The sequence below is a fragment of the Neolamprologus multifasciatus genome, chromosome 7 (genome assembly GCF_963576455.1).
Source record: "Neolamprologus multifasciatus chromosome 7, fNeoMul1.2, whole genome shotgun sequence".
NCBI classification, from domain to species: Eukaryota; Metazoa; Chordata; class Actinopteri; order Cichliformes; family Cichlidae; genus Neolamprologus; species Neolamprologus multifasciatus.
This window is the reverse complement of record NC_140445.1, coordinates 58,206,143-58,229,103: the sequence shown is the minus strand read 5'-3', so window position 1 is coordinate 58,229,103 and position 22,961 is coordinate 58,206,143. Positions and strand designations below refer to the sequence as shown.

Below are 22,961 nucleotides of genomic sequence, written 5' to 3'. Positions count from 1 at the left end.
AGCTTGACAGACATCAATATGATGTGTAATAGCTCTGATAGAGAGTTAAAAAAAGGGGAAGAAATAAAATAATAAACTACAGTAAATTTATTTTGTTTGTGCACACTACCTAGAAAAGACTGTGCCTGAAATACTGTAAACTGCAGTGCTCTGTGTGAAAAGTAGCTTGGCTGCCTGCAAACCTAGATACATCATCGGGATTCTGCTGCTTCATCCCAACACTCCACCTTTTGTTTTGTTCAGTTCTGCTGCATTTGATCTAAATACAGGTAATATTGTGGGGCAGAAAGATGTGGTGCCTTGCTGTAAACTAAAGACAGAGTAAAGTGCATTAAGTAAAAGCCAAAGTCTTGGCACCATACTCAGAGCTTTGAGCCATCTAGTTATGCACTAGTTCTGATAACATCTCCCCCTTCTCATTCCAAATAATTGGACACTCCTGATGATTCACTACCATCGAGGTAAAAAAATGACACATTAAATTTGGTGTTGTTTTCAGTCAGTGATATACAATAATCCTTAGTAAATCGTTTTTGTGGGTTACCTGGAACAATACCTCCCCCTGCTCATTTAATTTACAAAACTGATGCTGCATTTTTTTCAAATCGGACACGCCAAATGCAAGGGCATTATCCATGTACATACTTCATATGCAACTATGTAACTATGAAAGCAGCAGGACATGGACAATCATTATAATGTATACGAAATCCAAAAAATTGGGATTTATATTGTGTGAGGAAGGTTTGCCCACCCATTATGGAGGAGTAAATACAGCCACATATATATATACATCCATAAGCTATGATGATTATAGTAAGAAGATTAAACCTTCAGTTTGATTGGAGTGCTTCTTTCAGTTAGCCCTCAAAGTGTTTAATTAGCCCTGCCACTGTGAGTGTCTGAAGACCGGTGTAAAATGCTTTTAAGCAACCAATATAATTCTCTGAACAAGGAAAATAAGTTTGTAACTTTCCTGTTCTATAATGCAGAAAATATTAATTGTCACAGAAACCACTAGAATTACCTTAAGCTACCTAACCTAAGATAGTTTAGTCAGATTTGTATAAACACATATAATCTGAATTTGCATATGGCTTGTGGAGAATATTTTGGAGGTTGAAACATTAATGTTTTTCAGCGCATATGGTTAATTGAGTTTCTTGTTTTTTAGATTATCTTCAAGGCTTCAAGAAAAACAACACCTCTCATAACTCAGAGGGCATGTCAAACACTCCGCGCAGCTTCATTAGTCATTGATTACTTACTTGATCTTCATGGGGCACAAGTCCAGTTGAACTCAAAAATTGTGGTCTTTCTTAGAGATGCTTGGAAAATTTCATACCCTATTTTATCTGTTTTATAAACCACCGTCTTTTGCAATGGGCATAAAACATCATTTGAATCCAGTATTTTTTCAATATGGAAAGGATGATCATGGCATCGTTATATCAAAGCTAAAGTACTACATATTTAAGGTGTCAGCCATCAGCTGGTGGGGCAAATTCCTGTTACAGGCAATGACACGTAGACCTTTGCATGCTTTTCCTCAGTTGTTAGAAGATGTTTATGTTTTAAGTTAACCGTCAATTTGTTTTGAAGTGATACTCATTTAGAGTCAGGGTGTAATTGTTTGTTTGCACATCTCTCTGTTCCTTGTCTGTCAGCCTTTTCACATTAGTCACTGTCTTCCAGAACATGCAAATGAAATGATAATTATGCAGACATCTTAAAAGTGGTATGGAAGGGCTGCTTTCCGTCTTGTCGGGTTTATCATCTCTCCAGCACCTCTGCTTCACAGTGACTGCTTCCCCAGAGTCACTATTCCTTTTTGTATCTGGCCAACTGGTTTCAAAGTAATTTGCTGAGGTTTGATTTTAAAGAGCTATTTCTTTCCCCATGTTGGTGTAAAATCACCATCTGTCTCATTGTCTGCTCTGATTTGAGTGGTCTCTTTGCCAGACTGGCCTGGAGATGCATTCGGATCAAGCCTCGCACCCTGTTGCCTGCACAGTTTTATGCAATATACAATTATTAAAAGTAAAGTGACCATGCTTTCATAATTAATGCTATGAATACTTTATCTGTTATCTCCACACAGTATAAACGTCTGAAATGCCTAAAAGTTCAGTTAAAGGAATAAAAAAAATATGAAATTGTGGCAACCCTTTAAAAATAAATCAACACAATTTTTCTTTGGTTTCTTTAGTCTTTGTAACTCTGGATGTACATTGGGGTGATTGTAAAACATCAGACATAATTTGGCCCCAGTTATTATCTTCATGATAATACTGTGGGATGCTGTGAATGTTTTTGCAGAGCCCCGTATATCAATCTCAATAAGGTCAATCATTTATTGAACAAAGACACAATGTTTGTATCTTTGCCTCTGTGCACCATCACAGTGGATATGTGATTGATTTACAAACTTTAAGCTTTAATTCAAGGGGTTTTCTAAACAAAATTGCTTAATTAATTTAAGTATTACAACCTTTTCTAGCATTTCACTGCAATTTCAAGTATTGAAAACTACTGGTTAGACTCAAGAAGAGCAAGATCAGAATACACTTTGCCAGTAAAAAAAAGAAATGGGCACCGTTTTAAAGAAAAATCAAGGTGAACTTGGACCAGAATGATAAGTAGAGAAATGTATGGAGGAGAGAAACGGCTCATGATCCAAAAAACAACAACATTCTCTATCAAACATGAGGGAGGTAATGTTATGACATGACAGAAGTAGAAGGAGGAAATCTGGAAGTGTATAAGGCTGTAGAAAGTGTTTCACAGTGCAAATGGATAATGAGCAAAGCAATCTGCTAAAGCAGCCAAAGAGTTTTTCAAGGTAAAGAAGTGGGATATTTTTCATTGGCAAAGTCAGTGACCTGTTCTCAACTTGATAGAGCATGCTTTTCAGCAACTGAGGACAAAACTAAAGGCAACTGAAGGCAGCTGCATTGATTGCTTGGTTTAAAATCAAAAATACAAAAAATGCCTTTGCTAAAGAAAAGTTGGAAGTGAGGAGTTTTAGTGCAATTTGTAACTCATACAAAGTCCACTGGTACTACTAGTCTCATGAAAACAGTGCTTTAGTCATCAGACAATAACCAGTGGGTTCCAAGTTTGGGCCCTATGGTTTCCACTTTTAAGTATAGATGTTTATGTATGCAGTTAGACAAAGAGGTCACAGTCAAATGGACACACACAAAATAATAATTAGAAAATGCAGATATAAAGCCAGTACCTTGTAAATTGTTCCAACAGGAGAGAAGAGATTAACATGATTTGCATTAGCATATTTCTAAAAGAGAGGAAGAGCTGCCTTTCCACCGGCAGTTAATTGACTCAATTTCAAATGCATGCATTGCCCTCTCCCTTTCTTTATCCCCCCACCCTCTCTGTCACCCTCTGGGCTGAATTAATGAGAGATCAGTGAAAGGATGCTTACAAGATTAACAAATGCCTCAACACTTAGTCAGTGTATATGAGTGTCATTGGAGGCCTCTGTTGTCCCAAAGGGGCTGTGAGGATTACAGCAGCATACAGTATTGTTTGATTGATGTGTTATGTAAAGGAATTACTAGGGTGTATAGCAAATTATATAGAGGCCATGAAGTAATAGCGGTCTATCCTCTATTTGTCTTTTCTGGACAACACACCTAATACTGACACTAAATTCATTAATGTTCTCTACCAAAGTGAATCTTATCATCATAAAGTAATTTATGTTTTTTTTAATGGGCAAACTTAGTCAGCTTTTTATTAAAAAGATGTTTGTTTGTTTTTACAGTTTTTTTCAGGTGCCTCATGTCACTGTTTCCCCAAGATTTCCAAAGTTTTGGGATGATTTTAATGAATAAAATGTTTATACAAAGCCTGTCACCTGAAACTGGGATTACCCTTGCATATAAAATGCAAGTTAGTGTTGAGCAAGATTTTTTTGTTGTTGTTGGTCTCATTGTTATACTCATACGCTGTACTGTACCACTTTGTATACATACATAGGGAATTAAAATACAAAGTTATATAAGTTTAAAAGTCTTGAGCCAACCCTCATTTCTTTAGAATGGAAAAGTGGAAATAGTTGCAGTAATTTATTGAAATATGTGCAAGCCTACATGAAAATGGAGCCTATAAGTTAAAAACTATTCTAAAGTGCTTGAAACTCAGTACTTGGTATGAGCAGCCTGAACTCTTTTGAAGTTTTCGTGTAGTTTCTTTAACTTGTCTTTGGAATAATTCTCCAGAATTCTTGAAGGACATTCAAAGCTCTTCTTTCGATGTTGGCTGCTTTTTGTTCTGTACTCTTAATATGATTCCAGAGTGCTTCAGTAATGTTGAGGTCCAGGCTACGGAGAAACCAGTTTATGGCTGGTAGAGTGTTCCACTGTGTGTTTTTATGTCCATGTATCCTTTTACTGCATTACTACTGTGTGTTATTATTGTCATGCTGAAAAATGATAATTTTTTCCAATGTTTCTTGCAATTTGGCATAAATTGGTACCGTCTGTGAAAGTTGAAATTTCTGAGGTACTGAATAGCAGACAGCCACACTGTACACAACGATTGGCTGGTGTGTACTGCGTCTTTGCCTTAACAAGCAAGTAGAGCAAAAAATGGTCATTTATAGAAAGTGCTCTTGAAGCACACTGGGAGATGTAGCTCTGCAGGAAATGCAGTTTTACCTTTTTGATTTTTTGGAAGCAAGGCAGCAAAGGTAAGATAGAATTTATGCTTATGGTTTTCAAACTTAAAGCCTAATTTTGTTGTTCTTTTGCAGCTGGTTCAGTGAGTTTTGGTTGGAGCCTGTACATGCTATCGGGTGAACAAAGGAATCCGCACTTTCTGTGCCTCTTTTTGCGGAATCTTTTACCCGCTCTTTAATTGTTTGTTGCTTTTGCCGTGTTTGGTGGTCATAGAAATGGTTTTGTAAGTTTTTAGCTGATATTCTGACATTTCTGTGTATACCATAGATGTTTGCATTTAAACAACAGACCTGGTGGTGCAGCCCTTGGAACCATAACCTTCGCCCCTTGGGCTTAACAGGTTAAGAGTTTTTTTCTTGGGAGATGGAGAACAAAAGAAAACAACTGAAGAAAGAATCTATTGTAGATGAACAGTCTCTGAAAGTCATGTAGGAAAAAATAAGAAGTAGAAAGAAATCCAGCGAAGACCTGACAGAGTATGCAAGAGATTCATCTGGTGCTTCAGTTGATCCAGCTACTCTTTACTGAACCCTAAACAGAACTGGTCTCAGTGGAAAGAAGAAGGCATTCTTAAGAAAGGGGGAAAAGGAGAAAAGATATGACACATTACACAAGAATCCTTCTCAAAATAAGTGGCACCAGGTCTTACAGAGCGATGTGAATGACAACTGACAAAGCATTGTCAATCTGCACAAAGGAGGCCGGGAGAGAGATCCAACAGTGAGTTTCAATCCCATGATTGTTTGCACATTTCAATAAATATTCCAATTTTCTTATCAAAATATAAAGATAGACGAGAGGCTCAAGATTTTTGCACTGCATATTGTTATAGTTTCAGTAAAGAGCAGGTCTTAATCAATCAATATACTGCTGCATTCGGCTGGGCCATTTTGGGACTGATTACTTTGAATAATGAGATTCGCAGAGCTCAATTCAGGTGCCCTTTATGATTAATTGAAAAGGGCCATGAAGTAATGAATTTAAAGTTACAATAGAAATACAATAAAGGTGTGTTTATTAAATGGCCCCGTGCACCTACTCACACAAATATTTACGCACCCACACAGCAAGTGTTCCCTCAAGTTTAGGAGAGCAGTGAGTAATTAGCATTGGCAAAAGGCATTGACACTACAGAGAGAGATCCATTGAGATACTCCACTGAATTATTCCAACTAATTAGTTTCTCCCTTAGACCTATGGGAGCAAAAAAAAAAAAAAAAAAAACAACCTATGGGAGCTGTGCATGGATTTAATGTGGTTCACATGTATGTGTGAATTTGAGTGAAGCATGTAACGTACTGTAATTTTTGTGTGGAAGAGATACGCCTGTGTTGTTTGTCTCCCTGTGCCAAAGGGAAAGCTGTTGCAACACTCTGTGTCTGGCAGAAAAGAAACTTCAAAAGCTTCTAGCAAGCTGGAGGCACACATACTCGCTAACGGCTACACACAAGACCAGTTTTAAATTCCTTTGAACACTGAATTACTTCAGCACTCTCTAAATTTAACAGTTTTGTGACTGTAGTCTTTGGTTGGTGTAATGGGTATTTCCTATAGCCTTGAGGTTGAAGCTTGTGTGAATCAGCAGCCTTTTGTATTAGTGGTAGCAGGTTTAGGCATTAACTAGCTTAACCTAAACCCAGTTTCCTAAAATTTTGCGATGTTGTTAACCCAAATGGAATTTAATATTGTATTTGTTTTAAATGTTATACACCTATGTGGTATGTGACTTTTGTTGCCATGATGCCAGGTCTCTCTTGGAAATGAGATTTTAATCTCAATGAGATTTTTTACCTGGATAAATAAAGGACTAATAAAAATAATTGAACAATACAAAGAAATAAATGAATATATGGGGTTGAGGTTTCCTGTGTTTAAAAGCTACAGTGTGAGATTATTACCAATATTATTACCATTATTAAGTTGTAGCCACTTGAACATTTGCCTCTTGCCATAGCCCAGAGACCAAACAGCAGCTTCAGTGGGAGAGTTTGCAGTATCTAAGCCATCGGGTTAGACTTGACCAAGAGAATGATCATTTTCATCATCATGGCGTTGTGAATTTGTTACCCAGAGTCTCTCTGTCAGTGCTTATTTATAATGTAACATCCTTAGGCAGCTAAAATATATTGGGAGCAAATGTGTAGATGGAAATGTGTGTGTGTGGTTGGCTCAGTCTTCGTGTTAGCCCTGTGACTTGTCCACTGTACCCTGCCCCTTGCCCTTACCCATGACCTCAAGTTAGATAAGTGGTTATGAAAATGGATGGAAAAATAGATGGGTATCTGTGTCATTTTCTTCCTCATATGAAGTTACCAAGGAACTTGCGACAGATTTTCAAAGCCGTTTTTTTGCATATTATTACCTAAGAAAGATTCTCCATATTATTTACATTACAGTTTACAAGGCTGCCTGGTTTTGAAGTGACCACTACAGGTTATAGAGGAACGGAGCTCCACTCTCATACAGAAGGAATGCATGCTACAGAAATTCGTTCTGATGAAGCAAGTGTTTACACGATTGGAAAGTCCCACGTTCAGAAAATTGGACTGACTTCTGATCACTTTCCTGGGAGACGTGTTCTCTCATTTCAAAACTTGCTAGCAAAGTATGAGTTGAGCATTCAGGTAAAAATTAAATTGGACATCAGAAATTGTTTTTCCAGGGCAAAAATGTAAATGATTGACTCCTCCATTTGTAACAGTCCCTTTTAATTAACCAAAGCATACGCTTTAAGTCCATGTAGTTCATCTTTGCCCTTCCTAGCGGATAGGCTATGGTATTTTTGTTGCCTCTATTGTAGGGAAGAAAAGTGCTTGATGTGGTATTGACATGAGAAAAGTGCCCTAACTCCTGGTCATAAACTCATACTCTGTTCAGTATATTAGTTATTGTAATCGAGTTGTTTATGAAGGTTATATTTGAAATAATATATCGCATTATAATAAGTTAAGTTTTACAATGCTGTCAGTCAAATTGACAGACTACTATATAAGAAAGTGCTGTCACGGTCGCCGAACCACTCCGTATCTACGTGTGTAAAACCTCACTCTCGCACCCCCAGAGTTGTGCGAGAGTGAGGTGAGGTCAATTTAAGGACAAGACCCTTCAACCCACACCTTTCACATCCCAATGGCCAAAACCTTGACTGGGCGGCACTGTGACAGTAAAAATAACTAGATTTAATATGAAGGCTGTTGCATCACTTATGCAAGAAAGGTGACTGTGGTCATTTCCATAGAGGAATTCTGTCAGCGAGAGCTTAAAAAGTGAGTTCTGTTAATTTGAATTAGAATTACAAATGCTTTTTTAATTTCAGAAGTTGAAATTACTCTGTTAAAACATTAAAAAAAACTTAGTTCAATAAAAAATACAATATTACAGAACAGAAAACTTTAAAAGCTAAAGCCTGACATTAAAGAAGGAATTTGTTTCAACAGAAAATACAAAAATGTTTTGTTTTGGGGGGGTTTTCCAAAAAAAGAAGATACTAAAATCTAAATATAATGCAATGGCAAGAGACAGAGGGGAAGACAAGCAGCAAAGGAATGCTGGTCAGATTCAAACCCGGGCCGCTGCACTTCAGTTGTGAGTGGCCATCCGGTCGTTAAGTCTGACGTCACTAGCTGTGTCTGGGCCTAAACTCCGCTGCAGGTCCATATATCAAACGATCACTATGGCATTACTGAGAGTTGAAAAACTGTCTAAAGTCTTTCATCTTTAATAAAATGATCAGCGTTCTGCTCTACCAGGTGTAACAATTGAGTTTAACATCCAGGCATCCATGAAAACGGAATTTAAATGTCATAAATTCCGTTTAATCTTCTATCTAAATACAATATAGCATGTCCTAACTGTGGGGTTTTGGAAACAAATTAAAACGTACAGCTCTGTTATCACTTCCAACATAAATGAAGACAGAAAACTAAACAGCAGTGACGTTTGTAGGGTTACTGAAGTTTGTCTAGCTGGTATATAATGATGTGCTACGTGACCACTAGCGACACAGCTATGTTAGCATAATATAAACAAGCTAACTTTTTTTCCACTCGATAAAAGTTAACGTGAGTGTTCTCGGTGGTCAGGAACAAATGTAATCGCATGGCAGGATGCTGTAAAAGGACCAAACTTCAGCCAGGAGAACAACTGAGATAATCCATCCACAATACGAGGTTAGTTACATCCTAAGGTTTTAAAAACTGAGCTTATAAATGATTAGCGGTAATAAAAGCCGAGGGAGGTCAACAGTGATCACTGACTGTTTTTGGAGCTTTTTGAGATTAAATAGAAGAAAATATAAGACATTAAACATGTTAACAACACAAAAGCCATATTAAACACAGACTACTTTAGGCCCGGAGGTAGGATTTGTCACGTCATCACTTAACGACCGGATAGGTGAAAGTATGAGTGGGTGTCTACATCCCTGTGATAACCCCATTACCCTGAATTAGATAAGCATGAAAAAATGGATGTTTGGATCTGTCTTTATTCTCTTAGCGGAGACAGATGTTAGAGAAAGCATTCAGCTGCAGTGCAGCGGGTGCGCCAGTAATTATCCATAATCATTTTAGGAGTTTGGTTTAAAGCTGTGATTTGTGACGTATTTAAATGACATTCATCCCCCTTATTTCCCTTTTTGTGCTTACACATCTCACTGGTTTGACAGTTGGTATGATATGCTAATTTCATGAAATTATAATTAAATGCCAAGTTTCAAGGATTTCCCCTCCATCAAAAAACTTGCTATGTTTTTTAAGAGTTTCACTTCCTGGTTAAAAATGTGCTGTTTTTAGTTAGTCGAGACAAGTTGACAAATGAACCCAACTCTGAAAATATCATTGACCGGTTTTCTTTCATCTCTGTGTAACTGATAACAAATATGTTTAACTTACTGGAATATACTTCTTGAGTACATGAATATAAATGTTCTAAAGTGTTACATTTTTAAAATTGATGCCATTTAAAATTATAGCTATGTATGTGAGGATTTGTGGCAGCAAACAGCTGTTGGGTGTGTTATACATAAAAGCACACTGCTGACCTCATTATACTACCCCTGAAGACGCTCAGTGATTTATGTGGTAAACATCTGATTCATTGGTAGGGTGCTACACAGCGAGGTTGGTGCCTTAATGCAGCCCTTGTTTAAGCTGTGCAGTGAGGTGTTTTTTCTTACGCTTTTAATCTACAATACCTTTCAGTATTTTTTCTTTCTGTTCCTAGTGGTAGGTTTTTGAAGCAGGAAGAAAAGCATTGAATGCAACTGCTCTAAATTCACTGCCCATGGGAAAGAAGGGAATAATTTTTCTCAGCTGGCCGTTAGGCTGAATTTCACATTCAGGCAAATGCACAAACGTACTCACACACATACAGTTACACTCATGGGCAGCGATACACGTGTATATAAAACACACACAGATACATACACAAAATCACAGAGAGCTCTGTGGACTCACAAGTGGAGGTATTAGGTCATTATTGTAGCTTTAGAGAAATGAACACTTCATCTCCAACCCCTCTCGAGCAGCTATTGATCAGGCTTCCCCCTGTAGAGTTGTGTTTTTCAGTTTCAGGGCATTTTGCCTCCTCAGGGAAATGCCAAACGTGAGCTATCAATTAGAATTTGAGTAACATGCAGCCAACACATGTTTTTTATTTTGATTTTTTTTAATGTGACATTTTAATACTTTATTTGATCTACAAATGGATGAAAACAGGGCAATGGCTATCAGAAAATGGTCTGGACACCCTGGAATTGAACCAGAGACTCTCTGCACAGGGTATTTGTGCACATGTTTTATGTACTCTAACCACTCAGCTTAATGAACGGCCTTGAGGGGTGTTACATCTTTAAGACCAGAGTGATGATAAGCTCAAACATTATCAGTTCTGGTTATGGCACCAGAGAAACCCAAAAAATAGATTTCCTATTTTTTATTGCTACATAAATCTTGCACGTTATATCTCACCAGCTCTGTTTCTAATTTGCAGTAAGAGATTAAGTAATTTGTCTATGATACATTTCTCTGTTTCCGATCCAGAAAAGATGTATCTTTCCTGGAGCCTGTATGAGAGGGGCAGGGACAGCTGCAGCACTCAGCAGCACAGATGCACAGAGAGAGGGCTCTGACAGTCAAAGAGAGAACTGAACATTCAAAAGTGTTCTGCACTTTACAAGAGTGAGTTTTGACAGGCCGCAAAAAACGTCAATCTTCTCCAAACATGCAAAAAAGATCCATCATATACAGACTGATCTTTGCTTAGCTGATAGTCTTACAGCTCTTGGTATATATTTATGCTTATTGCTTATTTCGGTTGACTAAATTATGCAAACATGAAATAATGATTAAAAGTAACTACATACTGTGTAACAGCTTGTCTCTTCATATATTTAGCGCCAAATATTTTTCAGAATGCTCAGAGCAGGAGTGAAGTACTCAAAACCCTTTTACTTAAAAACATTTGAATTGTAAACAGTAAAAGAAAAAGTTGCACACACATTATTTTTCCAAGTTCATGATTCTAACTGCGCCAGAGAAACCGCTGGTTTTAACCTAAGTGTCTTTAATTTGACTGGACGTGTAGCTGGTAGCTAGCCAAGACTCTCTGCACTTAAAAGGAGAGACAGAGAGACGCTGCCATTGCTTTGCATGTACTGGGCCTTTATTTGGTTGCAACAAAGGAGAAATTAAAAGACAAATAAAAAGTCTTCTTCGGTTGCTGCAGTTCATCATACTTTTAATGCTGAATTCTAATGAATTTGTAACTAAGAGAAAGTTATTGCTTCTATATTTTGTTATATTGCAAACATCATCACATATTGTATAATAAAAATGTCAGATTATGTTACAAGTTTATAAAAATACATGAATAAGTGACTTACTAGTTCAATATTAAGTATCCATACTGTAAATAGAGGATGGTTATAGTCTCTGTGATGTCAGTCATTTACTTTATGGGTACTGCCTCTAGTGACATTTTGATTGCTGCCATGTTTGTTCTTTTAATCAATAAGTATCAAAATGACGACAACAGGGTGGAGTGCCAAGGTATTAGCTGATGCTTATTAGCCTGGTTACTGTGAGTGCAATGTATAGATGGTTATGCATGCTAATTACTGCATGTAAATGAAACACTATAAATTTGCTCACTGAAAAAGCAGTTATATTATGTGTCAGATAATTGCATCCAGTGAGTCTAATTAACTCAAGTAATGAGCAGCAGACAGACTAGTTGTAACTCACCTGACTCTCAAACTGGCCACGCCCTTAATAATATAATTTAGACAGGTTTGTACTTACTTTGAAAATGAACCTACCTGGGTTGCAGTTTTTGGTACTCCTGTGTTATTTTTTTATTTTCACCTGTCCTTTGTGCAATTGAAACTTAAGGATATCCATGCCAAGTATTTACTTTTATTAGCCAACGTTTAGTACTCTTATTGCTGCCATCAAACACTATTATCCGATTTTATTTGATACACCAGCCAGCCTCCCCTTTCCTAGACTACCAGTTCACATTGCCCCCATGCTACACTTTAAATCCACAGGAAACACTGTGAGAAAGTATCTTCACTCATGTGTATTTGATGATGAAGTTATTTTTACCCACACTTATTATTCCCAACATCATAAACTATCCAATGACCTGGGCCAACTGCCAAGACTGTCAATGCAGTGTAATAGGCAATTTATAAGCAAGTGTATGTGTGTGTTTGTGTGTCAGTAGGTGAGATCTCAGCATTTCGAGACAAAGTGGGAATGCAAGGATTGGGAGTTACTAGGTGACTCACAGTGTTTGTCTTTTTATTACTGTGCGTAAGTGCCCTGGTAGCAAATTATGTACGGCCTACATTATGTTAAAAATATTTTTAGATGTTCATTGGTATTAAAAATTAACTCTAAATACATAGGGAGATATGAAGACAGTAATAGCTGTGGTCTGGTTCTCGGTAGATTCGCAGCCTGTAGTTCTGAGAATGAGCTTTTACACCCAATGCCCTGTGCAGTCATGTTTGATATGCTGCTTCTCTCCCCATTGCTCAGCTCCTACTGCTGTACTGTAATTACTGCGCTTGGCAGACAGTCACGACACATCGACAACAGACGAGTTTGGGTGTAGGGAGGGGATAAGCAAAAGAAAAGAAAGATGTGGGGGTGGGGATGGGTGTTCTGAGGGAAAAGAGTATCCCAGTTTTTTTCTACAAACTCTCACAGAAAAGCTGCATCACTGTGAAAAGTTTAGCTCTTGAGTAAGCCACACAGGACGAAAGGTAACTTGTATTCATGTGGAAAGATTGACATATATTCATATGCATAGTGTTGTATGTTTTATGTCTGTTTAAGAGGGTGTCTTTTTAGCATAGAGAAAAGATTTTCTAGGTGAATACATATTGGAATAATGATGTCCTTGGAGAATTATGGCCCTCTTCTTCAGTGTTGGGGTCATTTCTCAAGTAATGTATTATACATAACATCTTACTTTTTATAAAATGCAGTAAGTTACTTAATTACTTGCCAGAGAAAGTGACGTGTTACACTGCTTGTTAAATTTTTTTCTCATTACTCCGTAAAATAAACCAAAACCCATTGTCACATAATTACCAGTTAACAGTAATTATGTTACTGTTAACTGGTAATTATGTGACTGTAGCCTCATAAAGATGAGGCTAGAGCTCCACACATCACCGCAAATCCTCAAAATGAGGACACACATACAATCTTTTGTTTAGTGTTTACGTATGTACACAAAGCCAACAACACAAAGCAACGTTGAAAACCAGCACACAGTCTTTAAAGTGATCACCACGGTGACTCTGCTTTAGAAACATGAACAGATGGAGACAGAGGCTGCTGCCTGACTGCCTGTCACTGCTTTTGTTACCTGTTGTTCAGGCTGTGGCCGCTGAGCTGGGGGTTGGCATACACTTAACTTTAAAATCACTCTGGGTTCTTGGCTAGCTTTGTGTTAGCATGCTTGCAAATGTCTATTAGCAGTGTAATCCAGTTATTTCTGTCTTGGATGCAGTTTGCCCCTTCCATCACTCTCTTATCCTTTTGTGCAATCAAAGTAACGTCCATATCTCTACTCCCCAAAAACTGTACCTCTTCATCATTTTCCTCCTCCCGCTCACGAACCAAAATCAGCTGTTTCATCAGCTGATTTTATCAGGGTGGATGTGACAAAGGAGGACACTAGAGATAGGGTGAGCTGGAGGCAGATGATCCACTTAGCGACCACTAAAGGGTGTAGCTGAAAGAACAAAAAGAAATATGACAGGGTGAAAACATAATCAATAAAATCAAATTTGAGACCAGGCTTATCTTCTAGCCATTACATGTCAAAGCAATTTTTTAACATTTACTAGTACAGCTCATGGAAAAATGAACAACATTGGTGTTTACGTGTTTTATAAAATAGCTTGGACGTAACATATTGATCAAACAACTTTAGAGTCTTTGTAATCTTTATAATCCTTTGAGCAAACAAAGGATGAGTATGAGCCAGCAGCAGAGGACATTGTGCTGAAGTGTAACACCAATTCAGTGTTCCCATATAAACTTTAATGAAGTGAATAAAATGGATATGCTGTCTTATACAAAAAGAAAAAAGAAAATTGTCAAAAGCTGAAGAGGCAATCAACAAATTATGAAGAGAATCCATCGATTTTAAGATCCTTTGTTTAAGATCCAGACTCATACCTGGTAAAATTGCAAGAATCTGATGAAAAAGAAACATTGTGATCTTTGACAAACTCCAAATGGCCTCTCAAAAAGGCTCCCATATAACTCCCTGAGAATCACCTCATTTTGTTTGCTAATCCACATGAGTAAACGTGGATCCTTTTTTGCTATTGACGATTGATAAATATTTGGGGTTTCTGAAGTGAAGCAAGGCAGAAAACAGAGAACCGCTGCAGGCATGTCACATCGTGTCACATCCTTTGGAGTCCTTCACAAAAAACGGACTCTACAAGCTATTTAGAGGTAACCATGAGAATTGAGGGAGCTGTTCTGGCATTTTTACATGAAAAAAGTTACACTATGCACATTTAAATACGTTCCCTGAAACATATCCCTTTCACCTCTGTCTTTGAGAGAGAGGACACCTAACGTGCCACTGCAGCTTTAAACCTTTGTGCTATCAGCTCCTGATTATGTTTCTGTATCATTAAAATCTGACTTTAAAATCAAATCACCATTATTGAAATCCAAGCTGCGTTAATGCCACTGGCCTAGGGAGTTGAGGCAAATCTTTTCATTTGCAAGTTTAAGAGATTGGCTCCTCCAAATAGGGACTCTTTTCTGAAGTGTATGGACATGTTTAAGAAAGATGAATCTTTCTCCTTGCTGTGAATGGCAACTTCATGCTCTGTGCATGATCATCTTACTGAGGATATGGAGTAGTGGTTTATATTCCAATTTTGCCTACTTCCAAGGTGCATGAAGAAGAGCCAGCATCTAAAGAGACTGAAGGTCCAGCAACACTTGCAGTATGAAGAACAACTTTATTACTTGAATAATGTGTTTCAGCGTGTAGCCTTCAATGGACTCATGCTTCCTACATACAGGAATACTCACCAGCTCTGGGGAAAAGATGAATTCAGGTTAACATGAAAATACTGGAAAAAAACAAGCTTAAGAGTGATAACCGCTTTTGACTGGGTCACCTTTTACCATGATGAAGTATACAGCCATGAAAACAGTCTCTGATTGCCTATAGGTGGCTAGCCATATCTCAGCTCACAGTCACTTTTCACCAAATCCGATGAAACTAGTTAAGATTGGAACAAACTGCTCAAATCCAGGTGTGGACATACCTATTCAAATGTACAGACATACCTAAGAAGACTCAAAATTGTAATAGGTAAATAAATAAAGCCTTTTGTAAATGACTGAATTAAAGGATCTATATACTAAAAGCCCGCTTTTCTAAAAGTGGCATTTTTGCCTATTTTAATGTTAATCTATAAAATATAACATTCAAAAGTGAAAGAGTTTGAATGCTTTATGAGATTCAGTGTAGCTTCATTTGTTTCCAGCAGCAGCTGCAATAACAGAATGCAGTCATGCAAATCATTGCTAAATTCACAGATGTCACAAAATCTGGTTCATTTACTCTAGTCATGTGGCTAAGACTTTTTGCAACAAGCAGCCATATCTAGGAACTGTTGTAATAATGTGTGGCTGTTATGATCTACCATTTCCCCTCCTCTTTCCATTAGTCACAGTGATCGGGATGGGTCGCAACTGAAGCAGAGAGGAACAGTGCAAAAAGGGTTGTTAGATGCACTGACTAATGCATCTGCTGAGTTACATAAAAACCTAGGAAGTCTTTCCACAAAGACGCATGTTATTTGTGTCAGCGCAGAAATGATCACAAGAAGTTGGATCCAGTCACAGCCAAAGATATGTTAATAAAGGACCATCATTCCCCTGGTTACTATCCTTAATAATTTACAGATCTCTGACATCACACATGTAAGCTGTAGTGAAAATAAAATCACTGTACCGTGGCCTAATTACTTTCTTCTTTAATTCTTGGCTATAATTTTAATAACGTCAGTTATTTAATTTCAGGCTTAGGTGATTGGTATGTCCATATTGCACTTTCTCTGTGAAAATTGAAACTTTATCTTCATCCTTGTGTGCTGTTTGTGCAGTGCATGCTTTAGCTACCACTTTCAAACCAATTAAGAGCTGAGGGAAAGTCATGTAATTTGCTTCAAGCCATCTACCTCAAGGGTTTTAGTTTGATTAATTAACTGCAGGTTATTGTGTTATTGGCCTGCATGTTTCATAAACACAAATGGAAAGGTAGCTTTGATTGCCCCAGTGTCACCCCCACGTGCAACGCGTGACTTCAGTGAGGATGATTTGACGTCTAGCTTCCAGGACTTTTTTTGCATGCACCCCCTTCTCTCATTGTATGCTGTCTAATGAAGATAGCATTTAAAATGAGATGCAAAAGTCTGACACCACTAATGATAATACTGTTTTTGTTTTCTACATGGTGGTATAGTGGTTAGCGTTGCTGCCTAAGAGAAGGTCCCCCGTTTGTACCTCTTGGTCGACCGGGATCTGTGTGGAGTTTTCATGTTGCACATATGCCTGTGTCGGCTTTCTTCAGGTACTGTGGTTTTCCAAAGACAGTGCTTATTAGGTTATCTGGTGGCTTTAAATGTGGATGTCATGCTAAGTTGGATAAAATGCTCAGAAAATTAATGAATGAATGGATGGATGTTCATATCATTTTAACATTTATCGCACCTTTGCTCCTTGTAAGCCACCACTACGTCTGGTTGGTTACTGAGCAGCTGCTTGTGTGTCTGGAACCTAAAGTCCCACAGGATCCTGTGCTGTCTCTCAAGCCATTTCAGCGATGTGTTCCATTGGGACTTAGGGATTTGTAACCTACTCTCAGCACAGATGTTCCTATACACTATCTCAACAACTTGGTTATACCTCTCAGCATATGCTGTCAGTGTTTGCGCGTTACACCCAGCAGTTATGTGCTGGATTGTGTCACGAACAAATTTACATAGAGAATAGGACCTGTATTCATGGAGGACCTTGTGTCCTGTGTGCTGCTGCAGAGAGTGTCCAGCCTTCATGTTGCTGGTTCTTAGAGTTTCTGTATTTGTTGCTATGATGAGAGCTTCTTTGCTGTCTCTCAGGCTGTCCTTTTTAAAAATGTATTTTAATGTCACCCACTTCCATATGTCCATATGAGGGAATTAATTTTTCCTTTCACAAATAAATTTTCGGTCAACAGATTTTTGCCATGTGTGATCTCTCAATCCTTCTGTTGCTCCCTTTGATGCCAGAATCAATAGTTGTCATCCAACCCCAAAAGTAGAAAAAATAAGTTAGACTAGTTAATGTAAAACAGTCTTTTTTTAAAAAAACAAACAAACCATTGTTTCCCATATTCATCAGTGGTTAAAAAAAGAAACAATATTAAAGAAACCAAAGAAAAATAGTGAGTCAAAATGAAGCTTGAAAGTCAAAGAAATAATACAAACCTCTGTGAAACAAAAATGTGTCCTCACAGGAAGGTCTCTTGGATTATTTATTGAACAAAAAAACACAAACTGTATATTTTTCACTTTACTTATGTGACTTATCACTGCAAAAGCTTCAAAAGCTGTTGTTCTTTCAATTCTAAGTTTTCCCCAAAATATTGAATGTCTAATATAGGACATCATATGTTAAAGCTAATATAGGAACATCTAAACATCAATAAAAAAAGATGAAAGTGTGGCCTTTTTTTAAAAAAGGTAGCTGAACTGGGCTTATGGTCATGCATACCAAAGCATACTGACTTATCTCTAACTCCATTTTCATGTGCTGATTTTCTTGATTTGGAGCTAACATCGCAACATTTTAGTCATCCTTTGTAGTGTGAAAAACTGGCCTTATGCCTTGTGACAGAATTTTGTGCCAAAAATCTGAAACCCTACCGCTGTAAAATATATTTGATAGCATTAATTAGAGTCTGGCATAGTGACATCCTTGACCTCCCTAGCCTCCCCAGTCTGCCTTTTAAGAGCTGTGGTGGTGTGTGGAGAGATAATGCAGTGTATGGTACGAAACAGGTCTAATTGGCTGCCAGGCTTTATGAAATTCTCTCTGGGGAGCCCCATTGATTATTAATAGGCAGACTGCATCAAAGAATCCACTCCAGCAGCATCCCTGGAAACACATAGATCAACAGATACTGTATATTCGCAATTTTCTGTGGTCATACAGAGGGAATTTATAAACAGAGAGAGACAAAGAGATGGGAAAAGAATGACTTTTGTGAGAAAAAAGGAGGATAACCATAAAGACAGGACACAAGGGTTTGATACAACAATGGTGTTAGTGTACTTCTGTTTTCTTATGAATCCCTTTAGAAATTTTTCATTGATGGCTATCCTCCATAACTGTGTGTGTCTCTCTGTGTGTGTTTTATAAAGAAAGAAACCAGAGAGGACATATATACTCTGAAGCTAGCTAAAGTTTTTATTAGTTTATTACCACCTTCAATTAATTTTAATACTTTTACTCATTTACAAAGCCAGCAAACCATAAACAGCAACAAAATGCAGAGCTCAACTTTGTAGGGATTTGCGATACACACTAGATGAGCATACATGTGTTTGACACACAGAAAAGTAACACAAAATCTGTCACTTTGAGTCAGTTTTATTTCCTATATTTAGTTAACAATAGTTCTTTGTGTTGAAACAACAGTATTCAATAGGATATTGAAAAGTTGGAAGGAACAGGGTCATCTTCCTTCATCTTTCCTACACAATGTAATCTCTGGTCATGGTATTGCAAAAGCTGAAAGTGATAGTCGGTTTCAGATTTGTTGGTTGCACTGTAACTGTTTCAAGATGCAGAAGTGGGGGGTAAAAAGAGTTAAAGATTTCTTAAAATTCTTTCTTCAGAGCACAAAAATTGCTGTGTTATCAATCGAACGCAGTCTTTGAAATGTACACAAAAAAGATGCTAGAGGTTTTCCATAACACAAACATTCTCTCTCGGTTTTTTTTCCAATACCAGTTCTGTCAGTGAGGTGATGGATTCAAAATATTTCGAACTTGCCAATTAAATCAAGTCACATATAAGTATTATCACTCACAAACACAATAACAGTATAATTAGCCTGCTGTGAGCTTGGTGATATTATTGTAGTTTTTCACATATTACAGAAATAGAGAGAGAGAAAGAAAGGGGGAGGAGCACTGCTTGCTGTGTCAGCCCATGTGAACTGGATAGAGACAGCAGCTTTGGGATACGGTGCAGATACTGTAGAATATTGATTCCAAAAGCTTTTAGCGCATGGCTAATTTTCCATGTTGAGCCTCTGTGTGTGGTCCTGGGCTCTGGATGGGTCAGGCAGTGTTTTATTTACATTGAGTAGATAATCCATATGAACAGTATGTGTGTTGGTGCATCTCAGAGGAAGACACAGAGATTGTGTATCTGTCTCATAATACTTTGGATGATTCAAAAGACAGTGATCCATAGATGCTAATACACTGCATATACATCATCCAGACAACATGTGATGTGTACCACTTTCCAAATTTCAGATCACTGTACACAGCTACAAATGCCCATCTTAGTGCCTTTTGTCACTTGCATACTGTACTCTAGAAGATCAAGGACAAGGATGTTCTTAACTTCAAGAGATGCTACATACGACTTATACCAGGGAGGGAGGTGGCTGTGGAGAAACACTCTCTCTGAGTAGTTCTCGATCTCTTCCTCTGGTACAGCAGGGAGGCTAGCACACAGAGAGAGGATGCCCTGACCCTCTGTGGGGAACTATGAGGAGGTTTGTATGAGAACTGAGATAGAGTCTTAGGTACTATACATCATGAAGTCTGGGAAAAAAAAGCATGCGTATAATAAGTATATTATTATACGCATTATATTATATAAGTGGGAAGCTCCACCTCTGCATGTATTAAAATAAAATTGTTGCGTTTTTGGGAACTAGATCTTGTTTTACAGTGCTCCCCTGTTCCTCACTCATGTTACACGCTACCAACAACCTTGCTTCTCAAACACAGCTGTGTCTGAGAATCCTCAAATGATAGTGACTAATACAGTACAATCCAAATGTCTTGAGACTGTTAGGATGCCTGGGTCGTTGACCCAGGGCTTTTGAGTTTATTATATTATTTATAATTTCTAGTCTTTGGGTTTTTGTGAGTCATGTCTTATGGTTTGTCTCTGTGTAATCCTTGGTTGCTGTCTCCCCTGTCTGCTGTATCCCCGTGTCCAGTCTGTGTCTGCCCTGGTCCCACGTCTCTGTTCCCTCTGTTGTAGTGCCTGCATGTGAGTCTGTGTCTTTTGTTCAGTCTGTGTTTTGTGTTTCCTGTTTTACTTTGAAGGTTTCTGTCTCTTCTCAGTGTGTTCAGTTTACGCTTCCTTGTCTCGTCAGTTCTGATTTGCCCCAGCTGTGTTTCCCTCCTGTTGTCCATTCCCTGATTGCTCCCTCTATGTATTTAAGCCCTGTGTTTCAGTTTGTCATTGTCGCGATCTACCGTTTATTTAGCTGTGTGTTTTTTCATTCCTTCGGTGTAAGTTTATTTTGTTTTTTCCTGTTATGTTATATTTGAGTTTAAGATTAAAGCGGTTTTTGAGTTTAAGTTTTGTCTCCGGAGTCTGCACTTTGGGTCCTTCTCCTGCCTGCACGCAGCCATCACATAACAGAGACAACCTTCAAATGTTTATATTTTTGCTGCCAAAAATATTAATGAATGAAGAATCACATTATAGAACCATAATGTTCTATGCATTACATCCGAGTGTTATGTAGCATATGCCCGTCTTCTTCATCTTTGTCTTTTCTTTTTAGCTGCTCCCTTTAGTTGTCACCACAGCAGACCTCTATCTCACCCTATCCCTAGCATCCTCCTCTATCATCAACTCTCTGCTGGTCCTTCACTGCATCCATGAATGGTCCATGAGGTCTTCAGCATCAGCAGCCTTTGTCCAGTATATTCCCTTTCCCTCCTCTTCACACATCCAAAAAACATAAGTGTTTCGTCTGATATACTCATTTCTAATCTTCCAATCACTCCCAATGAAAATCTTAACATCTGAAACTCTGTCACCTCCATCTTAGCCTCCTATCTTTTAGTTGGTGCCACTATCTCCTAACCACACATCATAGCAGGTCTCACTAGATTTCTAGATCTCACTAGATCACGAGACTCTCAGATTGTTTTAAACAATTTTGTTAAAAAGTCCACTTCTCTTTCTCCTAGAAACATCCATAACTCCATAAGTATTTTCTCTGGACCAACTACCTTACCATTCTGCATTCTCTTCATACCTGAGCTCACTTCCTCCTTACTAATCCTATGTATTTCCTTATTCACTAACTTTCCTTCATCTGTCCTCTTCTTTCTCTCATTTTCATCATTCATGAGCTCCTCAAAGTATTCCTCCTATCTTCTCCACGCACTCTCGTCAATCATTTTTACATTTCCATCTCTATCCTTCATCACCTTAACCTGCTGCACACCTTTCCCTGCCTTGTGAAGTGATGCAAGCCCTTTTCTCTTTCCTCAGTGTTATCTTATATATCAGTTCTGCTAAATATAAAGCTGCCTTGTTGCTTTGTGTGTTAGTCAACTTCCTACCTGTCCAATAGACTGGTAGCCAATAAAACTAATAAGAACTCATAAGAAATGAAATTGAATCAAAGCTTGATATATTATTCCAAACCATATTTATTATGCTAAGTTAAGTTAAGTATAATTGTGAAGCGGATGTCTAAGAAAATTAGATTCAGCATATTTATTTTATTTATTTAAAATGAAATTCCCACCGTCTTCTGAGCTCAATTGAAAAAAAGATTAGCCCATTACGTCTACGACTGTGTTAAAAGTCATCTCTGAGTTTCAGATAATGCAGAAACATCACAGCACACAGTTAAGACCACATCCTGTGTTTTTGTTTGATGCTACCAATGTGTCATCTTAATTTGGATTCCCTATGAAAGAAAGGGAGGTACTGTTGTAAGAACAGAAGAAAGAATAAATAAAAAAGAAGAAAATGTCTTCTGGAACAGAGAGATAAAGTGTGTGTGTGTGTGTGTGTGTGTGTGTGTGTGTGTGTGTGTGTGTGCGTGCATAAATGTGGCCCTAGGTGACTTCAGTTTGTGAGTGGCCATGACATTTGCTTTACCAGGTGTAGAGGAGCGTGAAGCAGGCTCTGATGGGGTCTGTGAACAGTTATCACATTTACTCCAGGCCATGTGGCTATGTGTCTGAGTGTATGTAATCTTTCCCTCCCTCTCTCCCACCCTCTTTCAGGCTCTCCCACTCCCCTCTTTCTGTTGTTACCCCACTAACTTCCCCTTTTCTTCCATGCTTCACTTCTCTCTACTTTTTCTTGGAGCACTGACTATTTCAGTCACATTCCCTGCTTCTTTCTCTGCTTCATGCTACCTTTGCCCCTCCCTCTACCCACGCCTCAGTTTTGTCCAGCGTGGATGTTTTAGAGGGAAACAGGTAAAGGTGGCTGCTGGCTTGCAGTGCATTTTAGTTTAACTTCCTCTTGTTGAAGCTCGGCAGATGTTTCAGATACACACATACATTGAACTAGATCCATGCACACGCTGCTCTGTATGGTCATGAATTATTCACTTTGTTTTCACCGGACTGGGGCGCATGAGATGGTGTGAGAGGGGGTAGGGAGAAAGAGATCTGAGCTGAAGAGAGAGGAGCAGGAGCTGTTAGCTGAGACA

General features: G+C 38.2%; 1 protein-coding gene across 14 annotated transcripts in view; it reads left to right on the top strand.

Annotated features, from left to right (window-relative positions):
• Positions 1-22,961, top strand: part of shank3a (SH3 and multiple ankyrin repeat domains 3a) — a 213,741-nt gene that overhangs the window by 5,766 nt on the left and 185,014 nt on the right. The window contains exon 2 of one of the 14 annotated variants that reach the window (XM_085168494.1): positions 3,788-3,915. The exons of the other annotated variants lie outside the window; for them this stretch is intronic. The gene's annotated coding sequence lies outside the window, so the exon portion shown is untranslated. The remainder of the gene's footprint in view (positions 1-3,787; positions 3,916-22,961) is intronic. 14 annotated transcript variants of the gene reach the window in all.